This window comes from Crocuta crocuta, unplaced genomic scaffold (assembly GCF_008692635.1).
Source record: "Crocuta crocuta isolate KB4526 unplaced genomic scaffold, BGI_CrCroc_1.0 scaffold343, whole genome shotgun sequence".
Lineage (NCBI taxonomy): Eukaryota > Metazoa > Chordata > Mammalia > Carnivora > Hyaenidae > Crocuta > Crocuta crocuta.
Window position 1 is genome coordinate 2,364,836 of NW_027532679.1, and position 18,931 is coordinate 2,383,766.

The following is an 18,931-nucleotide window of genomic DNA, read 5'->3' on the forward strand; positions in this document are numbered from 1 at the left end:
TGTCATTTAATTGTCTTTTGGATTGATTTAGGTCTCTGGATACTTTTATGACTTTCTCTGTGTCATTGACTTTTAGCAATTTTACTATGATGTGTCTAAGGATCGTTTTCTTTATATTTTCCCTAGTTGTTCTTGAATCTGTGGTTTGCCATGTTTAATCACTGGAGAAATTCTCTACAAATATTTTTCAAATATTTCTTCTGCCTCTTTCTTATTTTCCCTCTCTATTACAAGTATGTTAGACTTTCCTACATGTCTTATGTGTCTTTTCTCTATTTTTTGTTCTTTTTTCCCACTGTAGTTGAGTGTAGATTTAGTTTTTAAATTTTTGTTAATGTTTTATTTATTTCTAGGAGAGAGAGAGACAGCGTGAGCAGGGGAGGGTCAGAGAGAGAGGGAGTCACAGACTGAAACAGGCTCCAGGCTCCCAGCTGGCAGTCAGCACAGAGCCCGACGCGGGGCTCGAACCCACGAACCGCGAGATCATGACCCAAGCAAAAGTCGGACGCTTAACCGACTAAGCCACCCAGGTGCCTCTGTGGATTTAGTTTTTAATATCTTCCAAATGCACTATGTCTGAACTGGTAGTAAACCTATCAGTTGGGTTCTTAATTTCAATTACTGTAACTTTCAATTCTAATATTTCTATGTGACACAAAAATGAGTAAATCCAAGTTTGTGGTGAAATTTCCCATTAGTTTAAAGTCTGCGTCTGATAACACCCAATATCTGGATCACCAGTCTGTTTCATTAGTCTTTTTTCTCACTTGAAGCTCTGGGTAATGTTTTATTTATTTATTTATTTTTTAATGTTTTATTTATTTCTGAGAGAGAGAGAGAGAGAGAGAGAGTGAGCTTGAGCGTGAGCAGGGGAGGGTCAGAGAGAGAGGGAGACACAGAATCCAAAACAGGCTCCAGGCTCTGAGCTAGCTGTCAGCACAGAGCCCAACGAGGGTTTTGAACCCACAAACCGCGAGATCATGACCGGAGCCTAAGTCAGACGCTTAACCGACTGGGCCACCCAGGTGCCCCAATGTTTTAATTCTCCAGAGAAGAATTTTTAAGTCTCTGGCAGGTAACTAAACCTGCCCACCTTCATCCAATCAAGAACTAAGAAAATCAAGGTTAAATTTCATTCTTTGCAAAGCTGATATATTTCTGCTTCATCTTTACTCCTGGGATATGGTCCTACAGGGGTCCCAATGGAAAGTCTCAAGTGTTTACTAAAGCCCCTTTACCTTCACACGTCCTCAACTACAGTTTTTATTCTTTGCAGCATAAAGAGATTGCTGACAATTCTGCTTGCTGTTTAGTTTCTTTGCAGCTACACTGGCAAACACTCCAAGGGAACAAATGGTATAGAATATTGGATTCATGATATTTTTCCACTTCTCTGAGATCTTGGCCTCTCAACTCCTAGCTGACTTATCAGCCAATTTTGTCTCACCATGCCCCTAAGATTGTTAAAAGCTCTACTAGGTTTTTCAACCTACTCACGCCAACTATGAATCAACAGACGCTTTGAGAAATCAAGCATCAGAATGTCAAAACACACTCACTGTATTTCCCTTTGCTCTTGAATCCTGGCACCTCAATTCCTAGCTGACTTGGTGGCTCTCTGGTTCTTTCAAACACATTGTTGTTTTTGTATTTTGTTGCATTTTCTAGTTGTTCTAGGCATGAGCAATGGATTGCTACAAACTATTCCTTTCAATCTAGAGGCAGATATTACATATTTGGACATAATAAAGTACATATACAAAACAATGGGAGAGGGGGACAGAGGAGCAGAGATACAGAGAGAGGGAGAATCTCTAGCAGGCTCCATGCTCAGCACAGAGTCCAACATGGGGTTCAGTCTCATGACCTGGGGATCATAACCTGAGCTAAATTCAAGAGTTGGATGCTAAACCAACCAATTGAGCCATGCTGGTGCCCTGGTTCTTAACTCTTGATCTCAGAACCTCTTCACTTTATTTTTTTTTAATTTAAATACTTATTTTTGAAAGAGAGAGAGACAACACAAGCAGAGGAGGGTCAGAGAGAGAGAGTGAGAGAGAGACATAGAATCCAAAGCAGGCTCTAAGCTCTGAGCTATCATCACAGACCCCGATGCAGGGCTAAAACCCATGAACCATAAGATCATAACCTGAGCCAAAATTGGATGCTTAACCCACTGAGCCACTCAGGTGCCCCTTTACTTTCTTAATTTTTAAAGACTACAAAGGTGGGTGGGTTAGGTGGGTTAGATCTATTAATATTGACCATATTAGAAATTAAAACTGTAATTCTAAATTTTAAATATTTTAAGTGTTTATTAATTTTAAATAACTACAATAAACTCATTACAGGTTAACAAATAATTTTATGAAAAGAATCTACTTTCCATAATAAAAAATTGGTATAAGAGTGGCATTGTTGTACATTTTGCAAATCTCTTTAATGTCTATCTGATTAGAATAGAGCTGGATTGTGTGTTATCTGATTCTGCATTCAATCTGTTGCCATATATTGTTTTGGTTGAAATATATGAAGAAAATCTAGCTTCATACACAGTACATAGATAAAAATGGAAGTGTGTTGTTTTAATAGTCCTTTCAGATAATTGTGGATTTCCTTCTTTGACACTACACCTAAACTCAAAGAGGAACAGTTTCTTAAACATTAGTTGCAGTGTAAAATCTGAAATTATATCAATGAACATTTATTAGCTCATCACATTTACATACAGAGGTCTATCTTGCACTTTAAGTGAATTTTGTAACATGGAGGATTTGTAACATTATGCACTGTAATTTGAAAAATATTGGTCTACCAAATTATACAGACCATTCCAATGCTGAAATATTTCATTATATAAAGTTAAAAATCACAGTCATTAATATTACCAGCCTTCTCATCCTACCAGTCTAACTATTGAGAATCTATCAAATTCATGGTGGCAGAAACATGCCTGCCAAAACTTGAATTTTATCAATGGCAATAAATACTGTCAATTTATTTGTTGTTTTTTTTAAAAAACAGGAACACTTCTTTTTTCATTGTCAAGACAGTATTTACCAAATAATCAAAATTGAAAAACAATAGCTGTACCGTATTCTCTCAAGAATGGTATTCCATGAAGTGTCAGTTCAGCTTGCAACCCAATCACATACGTGTTTTTGATATCCAGCAAAAAAATGTTTTATGCATGTTCCCATTTTGTTATGTACATACATATGTATACAGTATAATCAATCCTCATTGTTCACAGGTTTTTATTTGTGAATTGCCTACTCACTAAAACTTATTTGTAATTCCAAAGTCAATACTGGTGGTGTTTTCATGGTCATTGACAGACGTGCACAATGTGGTAAAAATTTGGACCATCTGATGTGCACATTCCCAGATGAGCTGGAACAAGGCAACGCCTGTCTCATCTCAGCTGTCATAACGTAAACAAGTATCCTTTCATAGTCTATTTCCTGCCATGTTTTTGCATTTTTATGCTTTTGGTTGGTTATTTTGCTGTTTGAAATGGCCTCAAGCACAAGGTGAAAAGTCTCTAGTATTCCTTAACAGAAGAAGGCTGTGACATGACTTATAAAAAAAAAAAAAAAAAAAAAAAAAAAAAAAAAAATTTTTAAAAATNACAAAAACATATGTTACACAATCTTCCTTCAAGCATGAGTGATAAATCTGTTGTCCATGCATTCAATGTTAATGAATCAATAATATATATTAAGTAAGGTATCTTTAAACAGAAACACACATAAAACAAGTTTACATATTGATTGGTTGACAAAAATGTGATGAGACACTCACAGGAATCTAATATTGGATTTCCCCCAAAAACATCGGCACAGTATTCACTAACTCATCTATATAATAACTGTATACAATTATGGCAAAAAGTGAGCATGAACTATATATACATATATGTATATGTGTGTATAATATACATTATATATGTGTACATACGTGTATATATACATGTGTAGTTGTAAAGAATTTAACGATTACTAAGAGGATTTGGTGCCACTGCCTCCATTTGTTCTAAGGCACCAGCAGTTTTTATACCATTAGTTTTGTACCATCAGTACAAAAGTCAAATGCTGTAGACAATAACATCCTAGTATCATTATGAAAATATTGTGATATTCCCCAGCAGCTAAAAAAAAAAGTTTTTATTATCAAACAGATTTATTTAAAATATTGATGTCTGCCTTAAAAATATATCTGCATTTCCCTGGTACTGTGCATATGAATTTTGCTGTTGTTAGTTTTTATACATCCATGGAAATAGTGTTTCCAAATGTTTTCATCACTGTAAATTCCTCAGGATTGTAATAAGCCTTGACAACAAATAGTTACCAAAAAAATCATGCCTTTTCTTTTTTTATTTGTTAGTGGATTTTTTTGTTAATTCCTATAATATAATTAACTGCTCTTATGGTATCTCTGAATTACATTGGTTGGTAAATATTAGTTTATAGATTACCCACTTATACATTTTAAGGCAGAAGATGATTATATCCAGGGGATGACTTGAGGGAGTTATAAATGGAAGAGATAAACTTAGTTTGAGGTGATGGGAAAATAAAATTGTTAAAGGGAAGAGAGACACTTTTTTATTTTTTAAATTACAGATATTATTGCCCACAGGGAGGGATAGACAAATAGATCACTTATATTGCCTTCATGTCTAAAGTATAATTTGATAGGAGAAAAGAGAAAGGATTATGATTTATAAACAAAAGGGAAAGGATAGGTAATATGAGTGGATAAAAGAGAAGATAAATTGGAAATATGGATTAAAAGTGAAGAAAGATTGAGAAATTAAAAACAGACACATGTTTAGGAGGCAATTTGTAGAGGAGACCATCTTTCAATAAATCCTATCATTCCAGCCTGATGGAGCCTATTCTCTTACCCCTTCCTCATGTACTATCCATTTTCTAAGGCTATTAAGATGAGATTTGAATCTTTGAGAAAATGAGGCTGCAAAAACACTGGACTGAGCTGGTATTGCCCCTTGTAAGGCTCACAAAGTGCTCTTTAAGAGTGAATAACCCAGACTATAGGAAAGGCACTTATAACTTTGGGGGAATGGATGTTCATTCTGTCAATTATCCTGTAAAAATACTAATTACAGAGCAGGAATTAAGAAAATTTCATTTTCTGTCTTTGAAGTTTTAAGGGGAGGAAAAAAAAGAAGGAAAGTGGGACATCAATTTGGCCTTGACTCTGCAGCACAAAGTTTCATAGTTTTTAATCATAGGAAGCAAACTTGTTGTGGCCACATGGACTTGAGCCAAGAACAAGTCAAGGACACATGTTTGCTAATGGTAGACTGATGCAATTGTTACTCTCTGGGTATTTTCCAAATTCCTTCAGTCATTGCTAAACACTAAGTAAAAATTTGCTTCTGTTGTAGGGGGCTCGGGGGTGGGAGGTAGAAAGATCTAAGCCCACAGTTAAGGCAGAGGAGCAGTAGCCCCTTTCTTGAGCCTGAGCAGTGATAGCAGCAGCAGTCACTGGTGCATGAAGGTAGACCCTGTAGAGCAATGACGCCTTGATGGCCACCAGCAGCACAGCCAGTGATGTAGCTGTTGGGGGAGGAGGACGGCATGGCATAACCTAAAGACTTATTTCTAAGTAGGCATCCTGGGTGGCTCCGTCCATTAAGCGTCTGGCTCTTGATTTCCGTTCAGGTCATGATCTCACAGTTCATGGGCTGAGCCCCATGTCGGGCTCTGCACTGATGCTGTAGAGCCTGCTTGGGATTCTCTCTTTCTCCCTCTCTCTCTGCCCCTCCCCCACTCAAGCTCACTTGTTCTCTCTCTCAAAATAAATACACTTAAAAAGACATTTAAAAAGTCTTATTTCTGCTTAAATGCAGAAAAAGATGCAGGCTCTTTGAGAATTAATTTTAAGCAGTGAAGCAAGTAGGGGATCGTGTTACATAAAAGCTATTAACTTCCTTAGTAGCTCTAGGGTCGGCAGGTTAAAAGACTAGCTTAGGCTAAATTTTAATGTTTATGTTTCCTACAAATTGTCTTTTAATTAGTGTTTTGAGACTTTCCTCTGAAAGCAGCGAGTGATACAAGAAAGTGGAACCTTTCATTTGTTATAGAAACATTTCCCATTGCTTAGTTCACAATTCTACCCGTCTATGGGACTTGCCCTATAGGATGTTTCCCATTAATATCTTAGCTTTGTCCTTTCTCTACTAGTTTTACTAAAGGCAAGATTAGTTTAGCCCAGTATAACACATAGCCTTGTGTGGAATGGTAACTTTATTTCTCCAACTTTGAAACTGGTTAACAGCCCTTATCAGCAGATAAAAGCCTCCTACTGCAGACATGTAAAGTGATTGAGAAACCCATAAAAAGCAGAGGAAATAAAGCCAAATGAAGTTAAAACAAATTTAGGCTCTAGGTCTCCATTGATCTCAACAGTAAATATAAAAAGCTAACATGTTTATCGGCCCTCTTTTGATTATAAGTCAGTATTACTGCACTGTTTTCACATTTTCTAGTACCTTCTTAGTTGGAATCTTCCAGTAAAACACTCAAAAGGAACATTTTTAAAGATAGAGAGGCACAACTACTCAGATCCTAACTCGTAAAGTTGTGGGTTTTCTAGGGCTTACTTAGAATTATACACATATCCATACACATAAATAATAGAGTTCTAAAAACCAAACTTCAGCTTTATAAAGCACATGTTTAAATTTTATTGGATAAAGAAAATAGGCATCTCCAAGTTGGAGCAAAATATTTAGAATGCTCTTTTAAGAAATAACACTCTAGTTAAATATAACTAATGAAATAGAGCACAAAGACTCATTCCTATAATGTGATCATGTATTAAACTGCATTTTTATATCTAGCAGCAACAAAAGGTTTGAAATAAAATCATTTACCCTGAAGAAGAGAACACTTGTGATCATGATTGCTAATCATCAAATACTGTAAAGCCCAGTAGCCAGAAAGCTTATAGTTGATCTATGTAACCTCAAAGTTAGATACAACCTCCAAATTTAGATACTATCAGCAAAAACTACAGAGAGAAATATTTTGTCTAAAAACAAGTGAAGGTCCAAGTGTAGGATGAGCCTGAGCTCACCGCCTCCCCAGACACACCAAATCTACACTTAGGTATAGCACAATCCCCCTTGAAGAAGAACTGAGGATTGATTGAACAGTCTGCACAACAGATGCTATAGGGGCCACACAGAGAAGAGTAGGAGCGACAGAGACATGGTAATGGCAGGAACCCCATCCCTCAGGCAAGGACCTAAAGTAGGGAAGAATATCACTGAGCTCATGCACAGAGTCACCTACCCTGGGAAGAGTGAAAACAACAGTGGTTTAAAGAGAATTAGCATATAAGTGATGGAAATCCATTTACTAACCCTAGAATGCCTGCCAAATGGATTGAGAACTGCTGGAACTCTCTCCAGAGTCAGAGGCCCCAGCCAGCACAGTATTTTATTTGCCCTCCACCTTGATAATGCAGGCAAGAGAGGGCCCAGATGTTCTAGCTGGCCAGTTAGGATCATACCGGCATGTTCCGGGCCCCTCATCTGCCCCAACCCAACTGTCCCACCAAGGAAGCACCAGGATAGCACGCTCCGAGGCTCCTCTGCTTGCATCTCACATAGCCATTCCACCAAGGCAACTGTAATGCAGCGTGCCTCCAGACTCCCCAGCCTACACCCACCCCAGCTCCAGCTGTCTCACTGTGGTGGCCCTGGCACAGACACTGGCCCACACCCACTCCAGATGTCCTGTCATAGTGGTCCTGGCACTGCATTCCCTGAAACACCCTAGCTAGCAACCACCCCAGCGCCAGCCACCCTGCCAAGGCAGCTTGCATGTGGAATGCCCTGGGACCTCACCAGCCCACAGCTGCACCGGCTCTAGTCGGTCTGCCAAAGCCTCCCAGTACATGCAATCTACACAGGGACTAGCTCTACACAGGGCTACTCCTTCAAGACCAGAAGTGGAAGCTACTTAATTCATAGAAACAAACAGAAAGTCAAGTAAAATGAGGAGACAGAGAAATATGTTCCAAACAAAAGAACAAGATAAAACCCAATGGGAGGGGAGGGGGACCCAGTGAAATGGAGAAAAGTAATCTACTCGATTAAGAGTTAAAATTAATGGCCATAGAGATCTCACAAAATGCAGGCAGAAGAATGAAAGAACAGAGGGAGGAAAAAAATAATTAGAACTAAAGAACACAATACCAAAAATAAAAAGATACACTAGGAAGAATTAACAGCAGATTAAATGATTTAGGAGAGATCAACTTTGTGGAAGACAGAAGAGTAGAAATCAGCCAATCAGAAGACTAGGATAAAAATGTTATTAAATGAGGATAGTTTAAGGAAACTCTGGGACAACATAAAGTGTGCTAATATTCATATAACAGAGATTCCATAAGGAGAAAAGAGAGAAAGTGACTCAAAAATAAAAACCCACAAAAAACCAAAACAAAACCAAAAAACCTATGAAAAAATAATGGCTGAAAATTTCCCTAATTTGGGGAAGAAAACAGACATACAGGTCCAGGAAATGCAGTTTCCAATAAAATGAACTCAAAAATATCCACGCCAAGATATAGTGTAAACTAAAATGGCAAAATTTAAAGACAGACTCTTAAAAGTAGCAACAGAAAAACAATCATATACAAGGGAAGAGTATCATCTGTGAGACTATCATCTGATTTTTCTGAAGAAACTGTGCAGACCAAACGGGAGTGACAGGATATATTTAAAGTGTTGAAAAGGAAGAAACTTACAATCAAGAATACTCTACCTGGCAAGGTTATCATTTGGAATTGAAGGAGAGATAAAGAGTTTCCAGATAAACAAAATCTAAAGAAATTAATCACCAGTAAATTGGCCTTAACAAGAAATGTTAAGGCGTTAGTCTTCTTTAAGTAGAAAAGAAAAGGCCTTAACTAGAAATAAGAAAATACGTTAAGGAAAGAATCTCACTGGTAAATGCAAACATATAGTAAAGACAGTGGACCAGTCACTTAAAAAAGTAGTCAGAGTATAGTAAAATCAACTATAACTACAATAAGTAGTTAACAGATGCACGAAAAGATGTAAAATGTGATCTTAAAATGTGGTTGTGGAGGAGGAGTGATAGAAATGTAGTGTTTTTACAATGCACTTGAACTTAAACAACTGTCACCTTAAAAAAGACTGCTAAATGTATAGGTCAATATATATAAACTACATGGTAACTGAAAACCAAAACCCTCTATTAGATATACAAAAAAATAAAGAGAAAGGAACCCAAACACTAAAGAAAACCACCAAACCACTAGAGATGAAGAGAAGAAGAAAAACAAGAAAAACAACAACAAAACATAAAAGAATTACAAAAAGAACCAGAAAACAATTAACAAAATGGCAATAAGTACATACCTATCAACAGTTACTTTAACTGTAAGTGGACTAAATGTTCTGAGGAAAAGACATAGGGTGGCTGAATGGATAAAAATCTAAGGTCCATTTATATGTTGCATACAAGAGACTCACTTCAGATCTAAAGACCTACAAAGGGCTGCTTGGGTGGCTCAGTTAAGTGTCGGACTCTTGATTTTGGCTCAGGTCATGATCCCATGTTTCATGAAGTTGAGCTCCATGCTAACAGCTCGGAGCCTGCTTGAAATTCTCTCTCCCTCTCTCTCTCCCCAACCTTTGTTCTCTCTCTCTCTCTCAAATAAGTAAACATTAAAAAAAAACATAGACATAAACTGAAAGTGATGAGATAGAGAAAATATCCCATGCAAATAGAAACAAAAAGAAAGCTGAAGTAGCAATACTACTTAAGACAAATAGAGTTTAACATTTTTAATTTTGTTAAAGTTTATTTATTTATTTTGAGAGACAGACAAAGCAAGCAGGGAGAGGCAGAGAGAGAGGAATAAATTTGACCAAGGGGGTGAAAGACCTGTACACTGAAAACTATAAGACATTCATGAAAGAAAATGGAGACAACACAAATAAATTGAATGACATACAGTGCTTATGTATTAGAAGAATATCATTAAAATGTCCATGCTACCAATAGCAATCTACAGATACACTTCAATCTCTATTAAAATTCCAATGGCAGTATTCACAGAACTAGAGCAAAGAGTTCCATAATTTGTATGCAACCATAAGACACTTCAAATAGACAAAGCAATCTTGAGAAAGAACAACAAAGCTGGAGGTATCATGCTTCCTGATTTCAAACTCTACTACAAAGCTATGGTGATCAAAACAGCATGGTTCTGGAGCAAAAACAGACCCATAGATCCATGGAACAGAATAGAAAGCCCAGAAATAAACCCATGCATATATAGTCAATTAATTCACAATACAGATGCCAAGACTATAGGACGTAGAAAAATAGTCTTTTTAATAAATAGAAAAGAGTGAAACTGGACCACATACACCATACAAAAAAATTAACTCAAAATGGATTAAAGATTTTTAAGTTTATTTATTTATTTTGAGAGACAGAAACAGACAGCACAAGAGCAGGGGAGAGGCAAACAGAGAAACAGATCATCTCAAGCAGGCTCTGCACTGTCAGCACAGAGGCGAAACCATAAAAATCTTAGAAAAAACATGGGCAGTAAACTGCTTGACATTGCTCTTCGCGATATTTTTTGGATCTGACACCACAAGCAATTATAACAAAAAATAAAATGAATAAATGCGATTAAACTAAAAACTTCTGCACAGTGAAAGAAATCACCAATGAAATAAAATGGCAACTTCTGAAAGGGAGAAGATATTTACAAATTTTATCTCTTACAAGGGGCTAATATCTAAAATATCTAAGGAATTCATACAACTCAATAGGAGACAAACTAAAAAATGGGCAGAGAATCTGAAGAGACATTTTTTCCAAAGAAGACATACAGATGACCATCGGGCACAAGAAAAGGTGTCCAACATCACTAATCATTAGGTGAATGCAAATCAAAACCACAGTGATGCATAATATCACACCTGTCAAAACGGCTATTATCAAAAGAAATAACAAGTGTTGGCAAGAGTGTGGAAAGAGAACACTTGTACTCTGTGGTGGGCATGTAAACTGGTGTAGCCACTATGTAAAACAGTATAGGGGTTCCTCAAAAAATTAAAAATAACTATAAAACAAAGCAAACCCATTTATGGGGTATTTATCCAAAGAAAATGAAAACACTGATTCAAAGAGATATGCTGCCCTATGTTCATTTCAGTATTATTTACAAAAGCCAAGATATGGAGGAATCCTAAGTGTTACTGATTGATGAATGGATAAGGAAAATGTAGTATATACCCAATGGACTACTATTCAGCCATAAAAAAATAATGAAATCTTTCTATTTGAGACAAAATAGATGGACTTAGAGGGTGTTATGTCTGACATAGAAAGACAAATGCCACATAAATTCACCACTATGTGGACTCTAAGAAACAAAACAAATGAAGAAAAAAAAGGTGAAGCCGACTCACAGATACAGGAAGTACACTGTTGGTTGCCAGAGGAGGTAGGACTTAGGGAATGGGTGAAATAGGTAAAGAGGATTAAGGGGTAGAGACTTCCAGTTATAAAATAAATTAGTTATGGGAATGTAATGTACAGCATAAGGAATATAGTAATATTTCAATAACTTTGTATGGTAATAGTTGGTAACTAGACTTATCACGGGGATTGTTTCATAATGTATAAAAAAAATCAAACCACTATGATGTACATCTGAAACTAATAGGATATTGTAAGTCAATTATACTTCAATAGAAATAAATAAATAAATAAATAAATAAATAAATACAAGTTAAAACTGTATTACTAAAAAAAAAAGTAACTTTGGAATAGGTTAAAGCAAGAGTTAATGAACTTAAGCTACTGGAGGTATTCAAATTTAAGCCACTGAGATATTTTACCAGTCCCTCAAACATGGGCTGTGAAAATAAGGAATTTTAAGCTTATTTTGTATGTCTCAACAGTAGAAATCTGTATGTATGATAAAAACTTGATTTCTAGGTTTTCCATAGAAATGATGAATGCTACAGAAATCAGAATCTTTCCACCTATCCTCTAAAATCCATTACAATAAACAAAAAAAAAAACATTTTTTTTTTTTTAACTAGGAAAGAGATAATGCTTTAAACATCAGATAATATGTAGGTAGGGAAGTAAACATTCTGAAGCCAGCAGTGCCTAGTGGGATCCCACGTCAGAGCAGAATCACACACAGGCTGAGTGGGAAATGAGAGAATACAGAGGGACACAGACATTGGAGGAACCTCAACGAAATTTCCTCTATAGAAAGAGTCCGACACTTAATGGCAAAGTTACTAAAATAGGCCTGAGATCCGGTGGATCACAACACTAGGGAGTTGAAAGGAAGTGGTCTGAAATTGCTCAAGACCACAGGTGGCAGATGTGGGAGACAATGCTTGTGTATGTGTGTGGATGGGGGAGGGCATATGGTGGAGGTGACTTAGTGGGAAAGGAAAGACTTAAAGAATGAAAAGTGAAATAGGGGTACAGTGAATCAAAGAATAAATGATAGGCATAGAAGAGAAACAAAAACCTAAAAACATAATTGGAACCCTTGAAGACAAAACAAACAAACAATTACAGGTATGAAATGTGAAATAGAACTAATATTTGAAACTCTAAGTTAATAAAAAACTTTCCAGATATTAAACTAGACTTGAATTTAAATATTCAAAAGGCCAATTCTGTGTATAGGAAAACTGACAAAGAATGATCAACAGAAGTAAATAAATTCAGTTCCCAACATAAAAGACAAATACAATAAAGGAAACAGAAGAAAGCAGAAGGAAAGGAAAGAATAAAGTATAAATTTAATGAAGGATAAATCTTAAAACACTGGTTTACTGAATATATCAACAAAATAGACAAACCACTAACTTCTCAATCAAATAAAAATGAAAAGCAAATATAATAAGAAATCACAATCATAGCAAGCCCTAAAATAGAAAAAAATTGGAAAAGATCTTCAAAAGTTACTTCACCAACTTTAGAGAAAATTGAAAACTTTCATAAGATTGCTAGTTTCCAAGGGAAATATAATTTCCCAAAATTGGATCAGTAAAGTTAAAAATACTCAAATTTCTATAGAGGAAATTGGGGAAATGATCAAAGTTCTATCCTTCAAAAACACCAAGCAGTGGATAGTCAAAGATGGCAGTGTAGAAGAACTGACCACATCTCTTTATACAGACATACCAAATCTACAGCTCCATGTAGAACAATTCCCACTGAAAACATAAACTAAAAACTAGCTGAACAGCTTCCACAAGGGATAAAACAGCCATATCAAGATGGGTAGGAGGAGCAGAGATATGGTCCTCCAAAAACTACCCACAATGCATCAACTTAGAATCGAAAGGAATTACAGAGGCTCAGAGCCTCTCCCCAAGTGGGGAGGGGTTCATTTGTGCTCCACCTTGATTATCCCAACCTTTGAAATATGCAGTAGCAAAATGAGGAAATCAACAAGGTTTATGTCCAGGGGACCCAGAGAGCTGGGAGGGATCGGAGATACTCCTTTTGAGGGGTTTGCTCTCAAAAAAAGAGAAGAAAACAAAGACAAAAACAAAAAAGAAAATTCAGATACAGAAAAGAGATCAGTGGTTATCAGGGGGATGAAAGGATTGAGGGATAGGCTAAAAAGGTGAGGTGAAAGGGATAAGTATGGCAATGCATGATAAGTAGGCTTGTTTGCTGATCACTTTGTAATATGCAAATATTGAGTTATTATGTTGTATACCTGAAACTAGTAATGTTATATATCATTTTTTAAGAATAAAAAAGAAAAAAAAAGAAAGGAAAAAACAAACTCAGATGTTTCACAGGGAATCTTTATCAGAGTTCTACATCTGGATAATCACACTGCCAAATAAATTATTCCAGAAGAAAAAACAAATGAAGATTTCCCCTTTTTGTTTTATAAAGGAAGTAATACTGATATCTAAATCTGATAAATATATCATAAGGGCATGACAAATATCATAATCCAATATCACTAACACACACACACAAAGTATTAGCAAAAAGAATCCAACACTGTTTATAAAAATCTTCCAAGAATGGAAGATTAGTTTATCCAATATTGTAAATTGTCATATTAATAGAGCTAAGAAGGAAAATAATATAAATGGACTATATATTAAATTTCAAAATAAATAATCATTCAAATAGAATAGGAATTGATTCCTTAACATAATGTAATTCAGAGCATACACCTGCACACACACACATGGCTCCATCATAAACCATTACCTTACTTAACGGGGAAATATTAGAGGCATTCACACTAAAATCAAGAAGAAGGCAGGAATGCCCAATGTCTTCAATACTATTAATCTGGAGGAATGAGTCAATACAACTGATAAAAGAAAGTAATGAAAAGCATAAGAAATGGGAAATAGTATAATTACTTCTATTCACAGATGACACAAGATGATAGTATAAATGGAAAGACCAAAAGGCTAAAAGATAAAATTCACACAAGCAATAAGATAATATAATAACATAGTAGGATGTAAAATGGCCATTAAAAGATCCATAGCTTTACATTTGCAAGTGATATCCTGTTAGATGAAATGAGGAAAAGGAAGATGTCAGAATAGAATGTGCCAGAAATCCCTGTATTCACTTAGACAACAATTGCACAGACAGAATCTGTCTGATGTAACTATTCTGGAACTGTGGAGTCCAGTGATGGATTACAAATTCCAGAGAAAAGATTGGAATGTAAATTGTGCCAAATTTCTGGCAATTTCAGTTCTTACCAGCTTACACATAGTTTGCATGAGCCAGAGTAGGCAAAAAGGACTTTGTCCTCCTAGTAGTTGGAATCTGTGCTCTGATTACTTATTGCTGTTTCTGACCACAGAAGTACAAACCAAGAGGCAGGCACCCATTCATTTCTGCACGTCCTCCATAGTTGCAAGGCCCTCTCTCCCTCCAACTGAAATGGACTTCCAGGGGATTTAAAGAACTGGCACCCTTCACTACCTCCATTTATTTAATCCACCCCACCCCCCTGCCCTCTTGGGAGCTCGACTTTAAGACATTCAAAAACATGGCACCTGATGGCTCAGTCGGCTAAGTGTCTGCCTTAACCTCAGGTCAAGATCTCATGGTTCTTGAATTTGAGCCTCACGTCAGGGTCAGAGCCTAGAGCCTGCTTCAGATTCTTTGTATCCATCTCTCTCTGCCCCTCCCCCACTTGTGCTCTGTCTCTCCCTCTCTCTCAAAAATAAACAAACAGTAAAATAAACAAACAAATAAATAACTACAAAAATGGGAAGGACTAGAAAGTGACTGCACATCTAGAGGAAAACACAGAAAAGACTGAAGAAATCCTTAAGTTTACACCTCAGGCTGATCCTTGGCAAAGACACAGCCTACAACAATCAATAACAACAATCAACAACAACAACAAGAAGCCAAAACAGGAACACGAAACAGAAAACCCTGGGGAAGGGGGAGACTCTGATTTACAGTCACCATGTTATAAATTCAAAAGCCCAGCTTCAACAAAAAAATAAATAAATAAATATACAAAGAAATGGAAAACTATAGTCCACTTAAAGGAAAAGAAATATCGACAGAAAATGTCCTTGAAAAAGACTTAATGGCAGATATACTAAAGATTTTTTTAAGTATGAAATATGCTCAAAGCACTAAAGAAAGATTTGGAGAAAGGCAAGAAATTTAATGTAAGAACAAAATGAAAACATCAACAAAGAGACAGAAAACCTAAGAAGAAACCAAAAAGGGATCTTGGAGCTGAAAAGTACAATAATTGAAATGAAAACCTCACTAGAAATATTCAAAGGCAGATTTGAACAGGCAGAAGGCAGTCAGTAAACTTGAAGATACGATAACTGAAATTATTGAAACTGAGTAACAGAAAGAAAAAAAGAACTAGAAAAGTGAACAGAGTCTATGGGACTTGTAAGACACCATTAAGTGGACCAGCATATGATTGTGGGAGTTTCAGAAGGAAAGACAGAGAAAGAATGGGGCAGAGAGAATATGTGAAGAAATACTAGCGAAAAATTCCCTCATTTGATGAAAGGCATAAACATAAATATTTAAGAAGCTCAATGAACTCCAAGTAAGATGAATTCGAAGAGACTCACACTGAGACACATTATAATCAAACTGTTGAAAGTCAGAGAAATAATCTTAAAAGCAGGAAAAGAAAGTGACTCATGATATGTAAGGGAGTCTCAATAATATTATCAGATTTCTCATTAGAAATTTGGAGACCAGAGGGCAATAGGCCTATATACTCAAACTGCTAAAAGAAGAAAACTGTCCACCAAGTGTTCTATCTCACAAAACTATTCTTCCAAAGTGAGAGAGAAAATAAGAAATTTCCAGAAAAATAAAGACTGAGGGAATTTGTTACCACTTGACGTGCCCTGCAAGATATGCTCAAAGGAGTCCTACAGGGTGAAGAAACTGTATGAAGAAATAAAAGTTTTAATAAAGGCAAATACATGGGTAATGATAATAGGCAGTATTATAACAATTGCTTGTAACTTTTTGTTTTCTATATGGTTTCAGAGACTAATACATTTTAAGGAAACATTAGTCTAAAAGCTAATATGATTATAATGATGGTTTATAACTCCAAATTTTGTCTTCTACATAATTTAAGAGACTAATGAATTTAAAAGATTAGTTTATGTTGTGGGACACACATATATAAAGAAATAATTTTGTGACATCAATAACCAAAAAGGGTGGGGATGGAGATGTAAAGGAGCACAGTCTTTGTACGTTACTAAAGTTAAACTGTTGTAAATTCAGATTGGAGTGTTATAACTTGAGGATGTTAAATGTAATCTCCATGATAATCACAATGAAAATATTTATAGAATATATACCTCCAAAAATGAGAAAGGGATTTAAACATTTTACAAGAGAAAATTAGCCACAAAAGGCAGAACTAATGTAGCAATGGAGGGACCAAACAAAGCTGCAAAACTTATAGAAAACAAATAGCAAAATGCCCTCTTTATCAAAAATTACTTCAAAGGCAGATAAATTAAACTTTCAGAGAAAAAGAAGAAGAGATTGGCAGTGTGAATACAAACACAATATCCAATGATATGCTGACTATAAAAAACTCACTTTATTTTTTATGTTTATTTATTTTGAAAAAAAGGGAGAAAGGGAGAGGGTGTGAAAGTGCGGGAGAGGAAGAAGAAGAGAAAGAGAGAGAGAGAGAGAGAGAGAGAGAGAGAGAACCCCAAGCAGACTCCAAGCTGACAGGGCGGAGTCCTACTCAGGGCTACATCTCTCTCACAAATCGTGAGATCATGACATAAGCCAAAAGTCAGACACTTAACCGACTGAGCCACCCCAGTGCCCTGAGACTTATTTTAGATCTAGAGACGCTACTCAGTTGAAAGTGAAAGGATGTAAGAAGACATTCCATGCAAACAGTAACTAATACTAACTGTACTAATATCAGAAAAAATAGGCTTTAAAAACAAGGTTACAAGAGACAAAGGATATTACATATTAATAAAAAGTTCAATGCAGCAAGAAGACCTAACAATTATAAATTTTTACACACTTAATGACCAACCATCAAAATAGTTAGTGCAAACACTAAAAAACAGTTCTAAATTCATAGTTGGAGACTTCAACACTGCACTCTCAGTATGGTTAGAAGAACCAGACAGAAGATAAGGAAATAGAGGACTTAAACAACACATAAAATCAACGAGCTCCAACAGGAGCTACAGAATAACAGCATACACATATTTCCCAACCACACAGGAGACATTTTCCAGGATAGATCACATACTAGGCCACAGATTGTCTCAACAGATTTTAAAAGTTAGATGGATACCATAAAGTATCTTCTCCAATCACAGTGAGATGAAGTTAAAAAAAATAATCACAGAAACAAAACTGAGAAACTCACAAATTTGTGGAAATTAAATAAGACCTTTAACAACCAATGGGTCATAAAAGAAATCACAAGGGAAAATAGAAATTAGAAATGAATGAAAATGAAAATACAACATTTCAAACTTATGGGACATAATGAAAGCACTATCAAGTGGGAAATTTATAGCTATATATGCTTACATTAAAAAAACAAAAAAGATCTCAAATCCACAATTTAACTTTACAATTTAAGGAACTGGAAAGAGATGAATAAAATAAACCCAAACGTAGCCAAAGTAAGGAAATAATAGAGATTGGAGAAGAGATAAACATATAGAAAATAGTAGTAAAAAATAGAAACATAGTAGAACATAGTAGAAAATAGAGAAAAACACAGAAAGTTAATAAAACAAAAAGTTGGTTATTTGAAAAGATATTAAAAATGACAAGTATTTACCTAGACAGACTAAAAAAAAGGTAATACTCGAAATACTAAAATCATAAGTGAAAACATGGAGACTATTGCTTCTATAAGAATACAAAGAATGTAAAAGATTACTCTGAACAACTGTATGCCAACAAATTGGATAACCTAGATGAAATGGACATAGTTCCAGAAACATAAAACCTACAAAGACTAAATCACCAGGAAATACAAAACCTGAATAGACCTATCACCAGTAAAGAGATTGAATCCACAATCAAAAATCACCTGACAGGAGCAGAGGAGTCAACATGGTGGTGAAATAGGGGGGCCCAAATTTCCGTCATCCCTCAAACATGGCAGTATTGAGCCAGAAGACAGAATTCCAGTAATCTGGGCTACAGAGTGACAGACACACCTCAAGGGGTCCACGGGGACAACTTGGCACCCATAGGTGTATGATTGCGAATTGGGAGAGATAAAATAGGCAGAATAGGCATGGAAGGGAGGGATCCCCTTCTGTAGTGAGGCAAAAGGAAGAGAAAGAGAGGCTGGGGAAGTGTAG